Here is an 11,678-nt window from a genome sequence, read left to right as displayed (position 1 = left end):
CAAACTCTTGCTCAAGTACTTCATCTGTGATCAAAGAGATCATTTCTCCCTCTTCCCTGGGAGCCCTGGGTATATGCAAAGTGTAGCAGGGCATTTATGTTTATTTGTTGCTATCCTGCCCTTTATCAAACTCGAACGTTTAGAAAATCTGCCAAGTGCCATCTCCAAACCTAAGGCAGCCTTATCCATAGGTACTGTCTGTTAGCACTGCTGTATGATACCGCAGGAAAAGCCTGTGCGAGGAAATTTAGTAAAGATTGGACTGGGCAGTGTTGATAAGGCCATGACCCCGATATTGGTATATAAAACAAAGAATAAGATTAAATTATTTATTTAGTATGCTCTGTATTTGTGTTCAAAAAATAAGGTAGCTAATTAAATCTGAAAGCAGGCAGTTTAAACTGCTTCTGGAAAAGGATATAACTATACAACAGCAGATAGACGTGAACATACACAGAAACAATGTTATGTATATATATATATAACAGTGGACTAACCTGTAGAACCCTTTGCCACTAAGGTTATGGAGATTAATACCTCAGGTACATGCAAAGGAGCCATCTATTTTGGTAACAAGGAGACTCACAATTACCTCGAGCAGCTTGATTCATTATTCAGTCATTAATGTGCACTATTAACTTTAGTGCTTCATTCCAGGTGATAGAAGAAGTGTTTCCATTATTTCTATATCTATGGTTTACTTTCTCCTTTTTAGCATCTGGTATGGTTCACTTTCAAAGTCTGGATGAGTCCCAAACTAATGCTTCATATAGCAATATATCCTAATATCACCGTATAAATATCCCGATTTACCTAAATAGCTCATCTGTCTGCAGAACACATATCTGCCTGTGCTGGACTTTTTAAACAGTGCTCAGATGTAAACATTTTTTTAAAAAAATAGTCCATTTATTTGAAAGCAAAATCTGTTGGGTGGATTTACCTTCTCTCAAGGGAAATGGTGTTATTGTTTTCTTAGCTTTCTCATGTTTGATACAGTTTGCAAAATGAGAAAAATTGTCGCAGTTGTGCTTCATTTAGTTTGAATTCATTGATTCAGTAAGTGTCATTTCCAGAAGCATTTTCAAGCCCCACTGTCATTATGAAGCCAGACAGTTTTCAGTTAATAACTTTGGAGTTATCTGGAAATAAAAACTCTTGGCTGTGACCTAGGAAAGCAGAGCCTTCCTGCATTTCCTCCAGCTTGTCTCTGTCACCAAGGGGTGCTTACTGACAGTCGCATCTAGGCTTAAATGTATCCTTTTCTAATATATATGCAGCGTGGAATATATAATTCCTTAGATAAGGTACCAAAATCTCTAGCTGGGCTTCTGCCAGCCTTAACTGCTTCTGAGAAGATTCTGATTCCATATGTGAACACTGTGCTTTATACATGAAATGCTTTAAGACCTGGAGAATGCAGAGCCTGAGTGGTCTTAGCGTAGGCTTGCTACTGAAGGCACCCATGTCTGCCACGTTATGAGGCACTTCTTTAAACAGCTATGTGGCTAAAGGCACAGCTTCATGCTATGACTTCTGAGTGATCTACAAAGATGAGATCCAGGCCTTTATTCTCGGAGAACTCATTTATGAAGCCTAAATGACTAAACTGAGATGTTTCCTACATTTTAGATTTTCATACAGAGATTTGCAAGTTGCCTCTTTTTGCAGAGGGGAAGAAGTAAATTCTTTCTTTTAGTGCTGTGTAACTCTTGTATAATGGAAAATTAGGTGTGAGGAGCTAAGTTGCCATTTGTGCAGTGATAGTAAGTGAGCTCTTTGAGAAAGGGGAGAACAAGTCATGAAGGCAAAAATTTCCATATCCATGGGAACACGTGTGCATGCTCAGGGCAGAAGTCACCAGCAGCATACACTAAAAACCCTGCCTGACAGAAAACAATTGAGGCCAGCCAACTGCAGCACAGCTTTTTTTTTTGTCTGCAACTGTGTCTGGGGTTCAGAGCTATATTCTATTATCAAATGAAATAATTACTTATCTGAAATGAGGTTTAACTTGCACAACTTGGCTCCAAATATGTCCAATAAATGTGGTTTGGGGAGTCAGAAACTCTGTCACTGCTCACCACTGACAGGAGCCCAAGAGGTACAAGGAGTGTCAGCCTGATAAACAACCACCACAGTAACCCTGGTCTGATGGGAGCACGAATCTTCTGCCGAGCTGGGCTCTGCAGTTCTTCCCCGAACGTGCTTTGTCTCTGGAAAAACGCATGTGCGGCATCATTAAAAGCAGGATACAAACTTGCCTGTCATTGATGAAGTAGATAAAGAACGGCTTGATGTCCTTTGAAGTGCAGAACACACAGCATATCTAAGAGTGTAGAATAAATTGCCCACTATATTCTAAAGGAGAAACAATATGTCACTTTATCATAGACTCACTAACGCACAAAAGAACAGGCTTAAGGTGGCAGACTCAACTTGGCATTATCATTTCTTAGGCTTTCCCTCTCCAGGTGGCAAATATAATTATATTATTGTTGCAGGACCCAGTGGGAATTTCACTGTTGACTATTGTAATTCCCAGAGAAAATATCTGTAACGAGTGAATTCTCTTTTTTTGGCTTTTCAGGAGATGTCAAGTTTGAGCCATCCTTACCCTGAAGCTCCATGACCTTTATTCTATCACTTAGCTCAACAATAGCTTGTCTAAGTGTCTGCTTTTAATTGATAGAAAGTTAAAAGAAGGTTTCAAGGCTGCATAAGGCAGGCAAATGTGCAACATTATTTTAAGACCAAAATTACTACTTGACCTCCTGTGAACCATTTCTACTTTGAACAAAGAAGATTGATGTCTCTGGTGTCTCTCTCTGCCAGCATCAACAGACAAGCTCGCTTCTGTTAGGCTGGTTTTCGTTTCCATGACTGCTATCCTAGTAACAAGCAAAGCTCCCTTTGCCCAGCCAGCCTTACAATGATTAAACCAGACAGCTCATCTCAAACTTCTTCTCTTCTTCCACTGCTTGCTCCAGTGGAGAATTAAGCCATGTTCACAAATATAATTCCAGCCATTTTTTGTATCCTCATACACCATGTTAGGCAACTCCAGAAAAAAAGGGCACAAGCAATAAACCAAAAGTACAAAGAACAGCTTAATACTACAGTAAGCAATTTAAACAGCTGTCTTGGTTTATCCTTCCCACAACACAGTGTTTTCTTCATTCCCCAGCAGGCATCTCTTCCAAAAAGAAAAGTCAACCTTTGTTAGTGCTTACCAATTGGGCAGAGCTGGATAAAGTTGGAAAATATTTTCTTCATTTGTTTCCCATTTAAATTATAAGGCTTTATTTGCCTTTTATGCTACTGTGAGGTTTCTGTTTATATAAATTTATGCTTTCAATTTGCAGACATAAATTTTGGGCAGACACTAAATATATGGAGACTCTCTACTGTTTGCAGATTGAAGGATTCTTAGTATCTTCAGAAACAGTTTTTCTCCACAATGCAAATGGCAAAGAAAATATCAGACATCCATAAACATTGAGGTTGGAAAAATTAGGTGCTCTTCCTTGTTATTCCCCAAATATAGGAAGTACAAAATGCTCAGCTTTCCACAAATATTACATTAGCTCTAAGTCATTCAAACAGGAGGAGTTCCTTTACAGCCTAACTCTAATGAAGTTAGTTAAATCCATGCTGTGCCATAGACCAGCATGAGGCTGTAGAATACAGCTGTGGAGGTTTGCACCAGCAGTGTATCTACCTGGTTATTTCCAAATTTGATATTAACATGCGAATCCTGCTTCCAGTTGTGACTCTTGAGGCACGTCTTTCTGCCTGACTTGTCAGTGAACTCCGTCTGGGAAAGCAGTACTGTACTTGCACTTCTGAGACACTGCCTGCTGATGCAAGCCTGAACACGATTCCCTGGGTCCAGCTTGGGTGGAGAGGGAGCAACAACATTACAAAACACGCCCGCGGATAATTCTTCACGTGTGTTGATTTTCGTGTAGCACCGTTTTTTTAAAGAGGTTGACGGTGCAGCAATAGCAGGTTTCAGCCTAACCCTCGGCCCTGTGTCCAGCCCCCATGCCCCGGTCACTCTGGTCCGGTTGCCTGTGGAAGACCCCCCCGGGCCTGAATGCAGCACGCTTTCAGCAGGGCACATGAAAAGGGGCAGAGTGAGTGACTGGCTCATGCCCTGTGCAGATGAGATACTCCAGTGGACACAATGCAGGCTGGGAGGAGACAGAAGACCAAACCTCTCTCCTTTAGTCTGTGACTCCCGGTGAGTTGTGGTACCCTGCTAATTTGCGGTGCCTCTGTTGCTTTAGAAACTTTCCATGAGGAAGGCAGTGTGTATGCTACACCACAAGATCCCAGAAATTATTAAGAAGTGGGTTTAGTTAGCCATCACAGATCTCTCTAAATAGATACTTCCCAAAATAATCAGATTTCAAAGGCTTGAAAACAAATGTACACATAGAAGTTGTTCATTCCCAAAGAGATGCACCAAACTGTTCTCTGCAGTCAGAAGTCCTTTCCAGAGCTGGGTTCCTTCCATACTGCCTTTTCATCAAAACACATTTGGTTTATTTTAAGTGGTGCATTCTGATGTTTGTGTCTCTTGATCCTCATCTACCTCAGAGCCAGCAAGAGTATCAGTGTCCCACATGCAACAGCATCATGGAATGTTTTAAATGCTGTGACAAGCAATCTCTTCTGTAATATTTTGGTCCAATATTTCCTGGGCTATTTAATCGCAGCTTTTTTAAAATGGAGTGTCCTGCAGAAGGAAACTGCATTAGAGGGAAAGCAATAAATGCTTCATTCAGTGTGCTTGGCCAGAATAGCTCACAGAATCTTGGAATGAAAAGACCCTTGTCCATAACAACACAGACACAATTACAAGCACAGACAGGATGGTTTTGCCTGGAAGGGAAAAATGCCCTGTAACATTGAGGAGGAGGGTGATATCTCTCAATGGTAGGGCAAGCAGTATGGTAATAATTAGGATACTTTAAATGGGGAGTGGGGAAGAAATAGGAGGTCAGAAGTGCATAAAGGCAACAGCAAAGTGAACCTCCCATCTTCCTAAGGAAACCGCTTCCTCTTGCTCCCTTCCTGTCTCTCTTTAAGAGAATATTTAGGATAACTCATCACAGAAGCATTCCAAGGAGAAAACTCCATCAATTATCACTACCTCCTCCATTGTTCTTTCTCAGCTATACGTTCTTGAATGTTATAACTCTTGATCCAGCCCTTTCCTAGATCATCCTTCTCTTTAGTTGTTCGCACGTCCCTGTTCTTCCTTAGCTCTCTCATAGATTTTGCACTTTATCTTCTGCTTTCTCCCCTTTATCTTGACTCTCCCTTTTGCTTCTCTGGTCTTAATCTGCACTTCCTCTTTAACTCCTTGTAACTTCTGTCTCCTGAGGGATTATTTTTACAGATAGAAGCAGCAGAAGCAAACTGAGGTGCACCTTAGAAGCCAAATCCACAGGATTTGGACAGTGATTTTCCAAGGTATCAGATCCAACAACAGTGCTAAGAGGGATTCTACAAAGACTTTGATAAGAGAAGTCAGTCTAGCATGGTGCCTTTTTGTATTTGCCAGTGGTTAATAACTCCCTAAGCCAGTTAAAATTATCCCACAAGGTTCAAATCAGCATGAACACCTTGTTGCAGAACTGCAGCAGCACTGCAGACCTCACAAAGGGAGCTTGGCCGAGGCTCAACACTTCATCGCATTCACTTTTTGCTTCCCTGAAAGTAACTCAGAATTTGGTCTCATCAAGGACCAGCAGTCATGACTAAAACAAACATTTTATTCCGATAAGGAAGTTACCAAAAAAAGTGAGTCTTTTGCTAGGGTTATAAATGCAGAGTAGCTGTCAAACGTAGGGAATGCTGCTCTGCACCTCCACAGTGCGGTAACTGTTCCTGAAAGGAACTTTCATATGTCACAGCTTTTCTGTTCCTTCAGGGAGTGCTTTCAGTTCCTCCCTTGATCACAAATTCTCTGACAGGGCTGCACTGGGAAAAAAATTGTTATTTGCAGGCTCTTTTCAGGCCATACTCTTTTCATGCTCACAAGCACTAGATTTCTGTTCTGTGAAAAACACTGGCTGCAGAGGCAAGACTTACATATTCACCCACTTCCTACATGGGAAATTTAAGGTAGAAAAGCACAGAGTGTAGTGAACTGTGCATGGGACTCACAGTGATGAGATGCAGGTAGGTGCTCTTCCTGCTTCTGCAGTGACGTGAGACTGACAGGTCAGTGATCTGCTGCCTACACGGAAAAAAGGTGTTTCATGCATCAATTTACTTCACCACCATGACATCTGCAAATATAGAGAAGGGTCGTGTGGTTTTAGTAGGAGAAATGATCTCCCGTCTCTTGCCACAGGAACAGAATCTCTGAAGGCAGTTTGGTCTCGTAGTCCTCTGCTTTTTGAGAGCAGTAGGATGTGATTTGTTCCAAGGCAAAGTGTTTTCTGAAGAGGCTGCTGCATGCTTTCCAGATGGGCTTTGCATTATCTCTCCATACTGTTAGGGTACACTTAGACAGCTCTGCCAGCAACAGGAAGTTGCTAATGTGCTCACTCGCATGTTTTAAGATGCCTTAAGGTGAGCTGCCAGATTTTCAAACAGAGGTTTTTCTGTTTAACATGCCAGATATTTCTTAAAGAAAACATACTCTATTTTCTCTTGTCTGTGATACCACTCATTTGCCCTTCTGGCACGGAAGTGATATTCTAGTCACATTGCAGAGTAAGAGAAAACAGTTTTTGCTTTTTTCCCTGGAAGAGGTACCAAGTAAAACAAATAAACAGCTGCTTAAATTGCATCCTCACTTTATATAAAAAAAATTTTGTCTGTTGATATTGCTGTCAGCTTTCAGATAATAATTATATGTAGCAACGCCAGCAGCACTCACTGACCTTGTTTTCAAATGGAAGGTTGTTGTGGCACATGCCAACATGATGTCTTACACCGCTGTCTAGACATGGCCAAAATTACTCTCAGCCTATATTGACACTGTAATGGGAACAGAGATAAGTCCGTAATACAGTTTTTCAACCCACTCAACACAGTGCAGAGGGATTTCTTTACCCTGAACTCAAAATGAGCCCAGACAATAGAAGCATATTACCATCTTGGCCTACTAATACAAAGCAGAATTATTTTTGCCTTCACATATCAGAATGAAAAATGCGCAGCTTAGTTATTATTTTCATACTGTAAATAAAAAATTTGTTCAAGACTGGAAAAAGACCCACAGTTTCTTCCTGCTGGAGATGAGCAAAACATTTATACACTGGAAAGCATAACTGGCCTGTTACTGGTTGGGCTTTGTGTTATATCAGTTACATCTGCTCAACAAAGCAACCGTGCTAAAATGGTGCTATGGCCATACAGGCCAGGCTTAAGCACAGGCCACAGTGCCTCAGAACAAACTATAAACATGGCTCAGGTCCCTTCAAGGCACACAGATGGGGAAGATTTTTATATGCTTCTCTGTTCAAATACATCATACAGCTTTCTCACCAGAGTTCACCCATATTGCTTAACTCTAGCCAGAAAATTGACATAAAGCCCCAAAAAGTCAAGAGTTCCTTTAAGACTGTTCATTAACATTTGATATATTTAACATACGTGACATATTTAAACTAAAAATTTGGTTATGTGTTTATTTGTCTTAAACTGCCTTTGTTTTTTTTCCTTTCCTCTGGTACTCCGTTGGTGCGTGTATATAAACACACACATGTGTATAAACACACAGGGAAAAGTTACATTTCTTACGTAACAAAAGCTGAAACTAACCCATAGTGCAGACCAGACAGCATCATGTGCTCAGACTCGGGCTGTAAATCTGTGAGCAGCGTGTGCTGCGCTCCCATTACTGAGACACAGCGCTGCCTCTGCTGCTTATTCACTGGCTGACACTGGAAAAGATCCCGGTGTGACTGCCTCTGTGTCAAATGAAAGCGATACGTGTCTCTGGAGTCCCATTTACTGACTGCAGTGGGAGTTGTGCTTGACAACGAGTTGAATAAGTACAGGTTCCATCCCTGTATCAGCCTGGAATAAATGACTTGTATTTCACAGGCGTTATTCTGAGTCATCAGCTGCTCAAAACAGCTCTTTTGAAACCTTGGAGTTTCCCTTTAAGATCTGATGAGATCTGTGTCATTCAGCAGCTCATTTTACTTCCTCAGCATTTTCTCACTTCCGCATTGTATGTCCTGGCAGCCATGATCAGATTGTTTCAAAATAGCCCTTCTGAACACAGGAAAGTTTTTAGCGCCCGGGCTGATCTCACACCAGCAGTGAGCCAGCAAAACATTGCTAACTCAATAGCTGCTCTGCGTTGCTACTGGGGCAGAAGGGGGGGGAAAGCTGAGCCAAGCTCACTGGCAAAAAGTACAGAACAACACTCTGCAAATTACTGACTTTTTTTGCTTTTTAAGACAAGAAATCCCGCTATCAGGGGAATGGAATTGGATTAGCCAAACTCTGTCAGTGTCACCACTGGAAACGTAGAGAGGCTCTCAGTGACCACGGAGTTCCACCAGCAGTGTAGGGAGCATGCACCTTAAAAAACCCAAGCCAGTCTAAAAAAGCTTTCCAAGGGATGCTGGGTTTTTGTTTTTCCCTGTGCCCCCTCTCACCCAGTGAAGTAGTAGATGTTTCTCTGTCATACAGAACTGCTGTTTCACTTGTGCTGGAGCATACAGTGCAGGAGCTCAGTTATTTCCTGCTGCAGTTCTGCTCTTAATTTCAGAGGAGTTGTGCCTGCTTTACACCAGTCCAAACGAGAAGAGAATCAGACATTCCATCTTCAGGGCTTTTGTTTCAAAGATAAATGACTGTGTTTTGCAGCTTTCCCCGTGGCTTATTCCAGAGATCTGCTGCCAATTCAGCCTGGCTCGGTGTCAAGACTTGACACACAGCAAAAACAGTTGAAAAATATCAACTCTCCATCTGATCGGCTAATTTGGAAGTTCTGTGCACTCAGAGCTGTAACACTTGGGAAGGCAGCAGAGCCACAGAACTTTCAGATACCTGTTTGTGTTAGAGTGCGGTGCAAAAGTTTGCTCTGGGAGTTTTGGACAGGAAGCAGATAACTCGAAAAGCTTAAACACTGAAGGAAGGGGGAGGGAGAAAAGAAACAGCTCGTTCATATAGAACACATGCAAATGTAAATGTGGGGCCAAGCGGGGCACGTCAATGTGTCACGTCTGGACAGAAGATAAACTGAAGGTCAGCTAGAGCAGTGCTGCAAAGACCAACTGATGACATGCAATTAAAGTCTCTTTTGTAAAGAATGGTCTTGTTCCAGAGTTTGATCCCCTGCAAGGATTCACAGTTGTTTTATAACTTTTCACAAAAAGAAAAACCTTTACTTCCTGCCTTAGCTTAAAGACACTGAAAGAAATAGGGCCAGATTCATTTCCTTTGAGGCTTTTCTAGTGACCTGTCAGAAAGAAACATCTCCATAAACCCTTAATACAATTCACCTACATCAATGATTAAGTCCACACTGCTGCAAATAAAAGTGTTAAAATGAACCAGACACCATTTCCATGGGGAAATTTTCTTTTACATCAAGTCCAGAGTGGGCAATCAGATTCACATCTTAAAGCAGTTTGCACATGGTGTACTGTTTTGGAAACAAGTTTTAGGTTAGAGCAACTACTCTTATCAGAAACAAATCCTAGAACTACAGTATGTGGGAGGCAAAAGAGTTCAGTCCCAGTCAGACACACATGAGCTGTTCATGTAATGTTGTAATGTGCACAGCTCGTTAAAAAACTATTTAGGCCACAACTTTAGCTTCAGTCTAACACCTGCTTCCAAACAAAATAATTTTTTAAATTCTCTGCAGCGTTGAGTGGAAGCTTCACCTGCAGAGTGAGTCCATATATGAAATTATGTTTATTTCTGTTTCCTTGCTGTGGGTGTTCAGAACTACTGAATAATCAAAAGGAGAGTCTTCTGCTTCCCTACTGCTCTTGGAGCTGCAGTGCAAACGCAGTAACAGGACTGAGACTTTTTTCATCTCCCATTGTCAAGGTGTGGCTTGTGATGCTGTTACTCACAGCATGCAGAATATTATTGCACCGCCATCTCACCTGTGAGAGATGCTAATTAATTCAGAAAGGTATTTTTTTTTCTGTTCAGGATGTGTGTGAGCAAACTTTGCTGAAATGTCAGCTCCCACACTTCAAACCTGACAGTTAAAGAAAAAGGGAAAATCTTCTGTTTGTCAGCTGCTGGGATTTGCTGGAGGAGCTAACTGCTCAACACTAATTCCTCATGGGGGGGAGTGTCCCCCTTTTTTTAAAATCGGTCTCTTCTAAGACTAGGACTGCATTTCAAATCTTCTAACATAACTGTCTGACTAAAATAGGCTTTTTGAGAAACTATTCAGTAGAGCACAGTGTGAAACTCCCACTGTGGATGATGAACATGATAGGGTTTTGACCACCCCAGCTGACCGTCAGCTTGGAAATGGCATCAAAATCCTTCTCTTCAAGGGACATCTGGAAGCAACTGTGGGAAAGTGAGGAGCAATGTCACAGAGCAGTAACTCAGCTCTGAGCCCGGCCTCAGCCAAGTAATTTAGGATGCTCAAGTGTTCCCAAGGGATGGACAGCATTTTCTGCATTCATGGCTGTAGTAGAGCAGAAATGTTACAACCAACAGATGGTTAAATTTACTATACTCTGGTGACTTCTTTAGCAAGTGTTATGTAAGTACTTCAGGAGCGACCTCGTTTCACTACAAGCTGGCTGGCATGGGGCTCTGCTTCACCAGTCATATAAGGTCTTCTTCCTCGTTGACTGCCTGTTGGGAGAGAGAAACTTGTTTTGAGAGAAGCCCGAGACACTGGCTAAGAAAACCTCCAAGGATTCTGTGAAATGCTGAACCCATTACTCAGCAACGATGAAAGGAAACTGGTCTCAGATCCAGCAGCTGAGAAATGCTGCAAAGTGACATCTTCTCATTTAGTTTGGGCAGTCATACAGTGGTTTTGTTTTAAGCTCAGGAGGAATAACAATACTAGTATTGCAGTCCAGTAAGGAGTGCTAAAACATCTGCACTAAGGCACATCCCTAGAGAAGGAAGAGCAGGCTGGTCTGCTCTGCTGCACTGCAGTGTAACAACCTACCTTTAAAAGAGAGCTCATACCTCCATTGCACAACAGCATTTCCACGTTTTCCCACCCCTAAAATATTGCCATAAGGTTTGGTTGGGATATGAGTAGCTAAGAGAGCCACAATTCCCCAAACAATTGTTTTCCTCCTGCTGTGCCTCAGGAAAATCCTCATGGGTCGGAATCTGTAGGCACGTGAGGGTCAGCCAGCACAGCACTGCCTGGAAAGCAGCAGCTGCCATGAATCATATCCTGGGAACTCCATAGAGAGAGTACAGATAAGTGAGGACAGGGCAGCATTCCCTTTGCAGCCCGGCCTTGGCTGTCTTATGTTTTAAACAAGCAAAAGAAATGGTATCTGGGAAAATATTTTAATGGTTGTGCAAAAACTGCTAGAAAACTCTAGCTATTAATAATTCATTGTCCAGATGGAAAAATGTATTTTGCAAGTTTCCAGAGAGGTATTTTCCTACCTCAGTGCTGTCAAATATTTCCTTAGAAATCTGGTGATACTTTTAATGGGGAAAAAGAAGATTAGAGATCGTGCCTCTAA

Source organism: Chiroxiphia lanceolata, chromosome 4, assembly GCF_009829145.1.
Source record: "Chiroxiphia lanceolata isolate bChiLan1 chromosome 4, bChiLan1.pri, whole genome shotgun sequence".
NCBI lineage: Eukaryota > Metazoa > Chordata > Aves > Passeriformes > Pipridae > Chiroxiphia > Chiroxiphia lanceolata.
Note: the sequence above shows the minus strand (reverse complement) of the source record.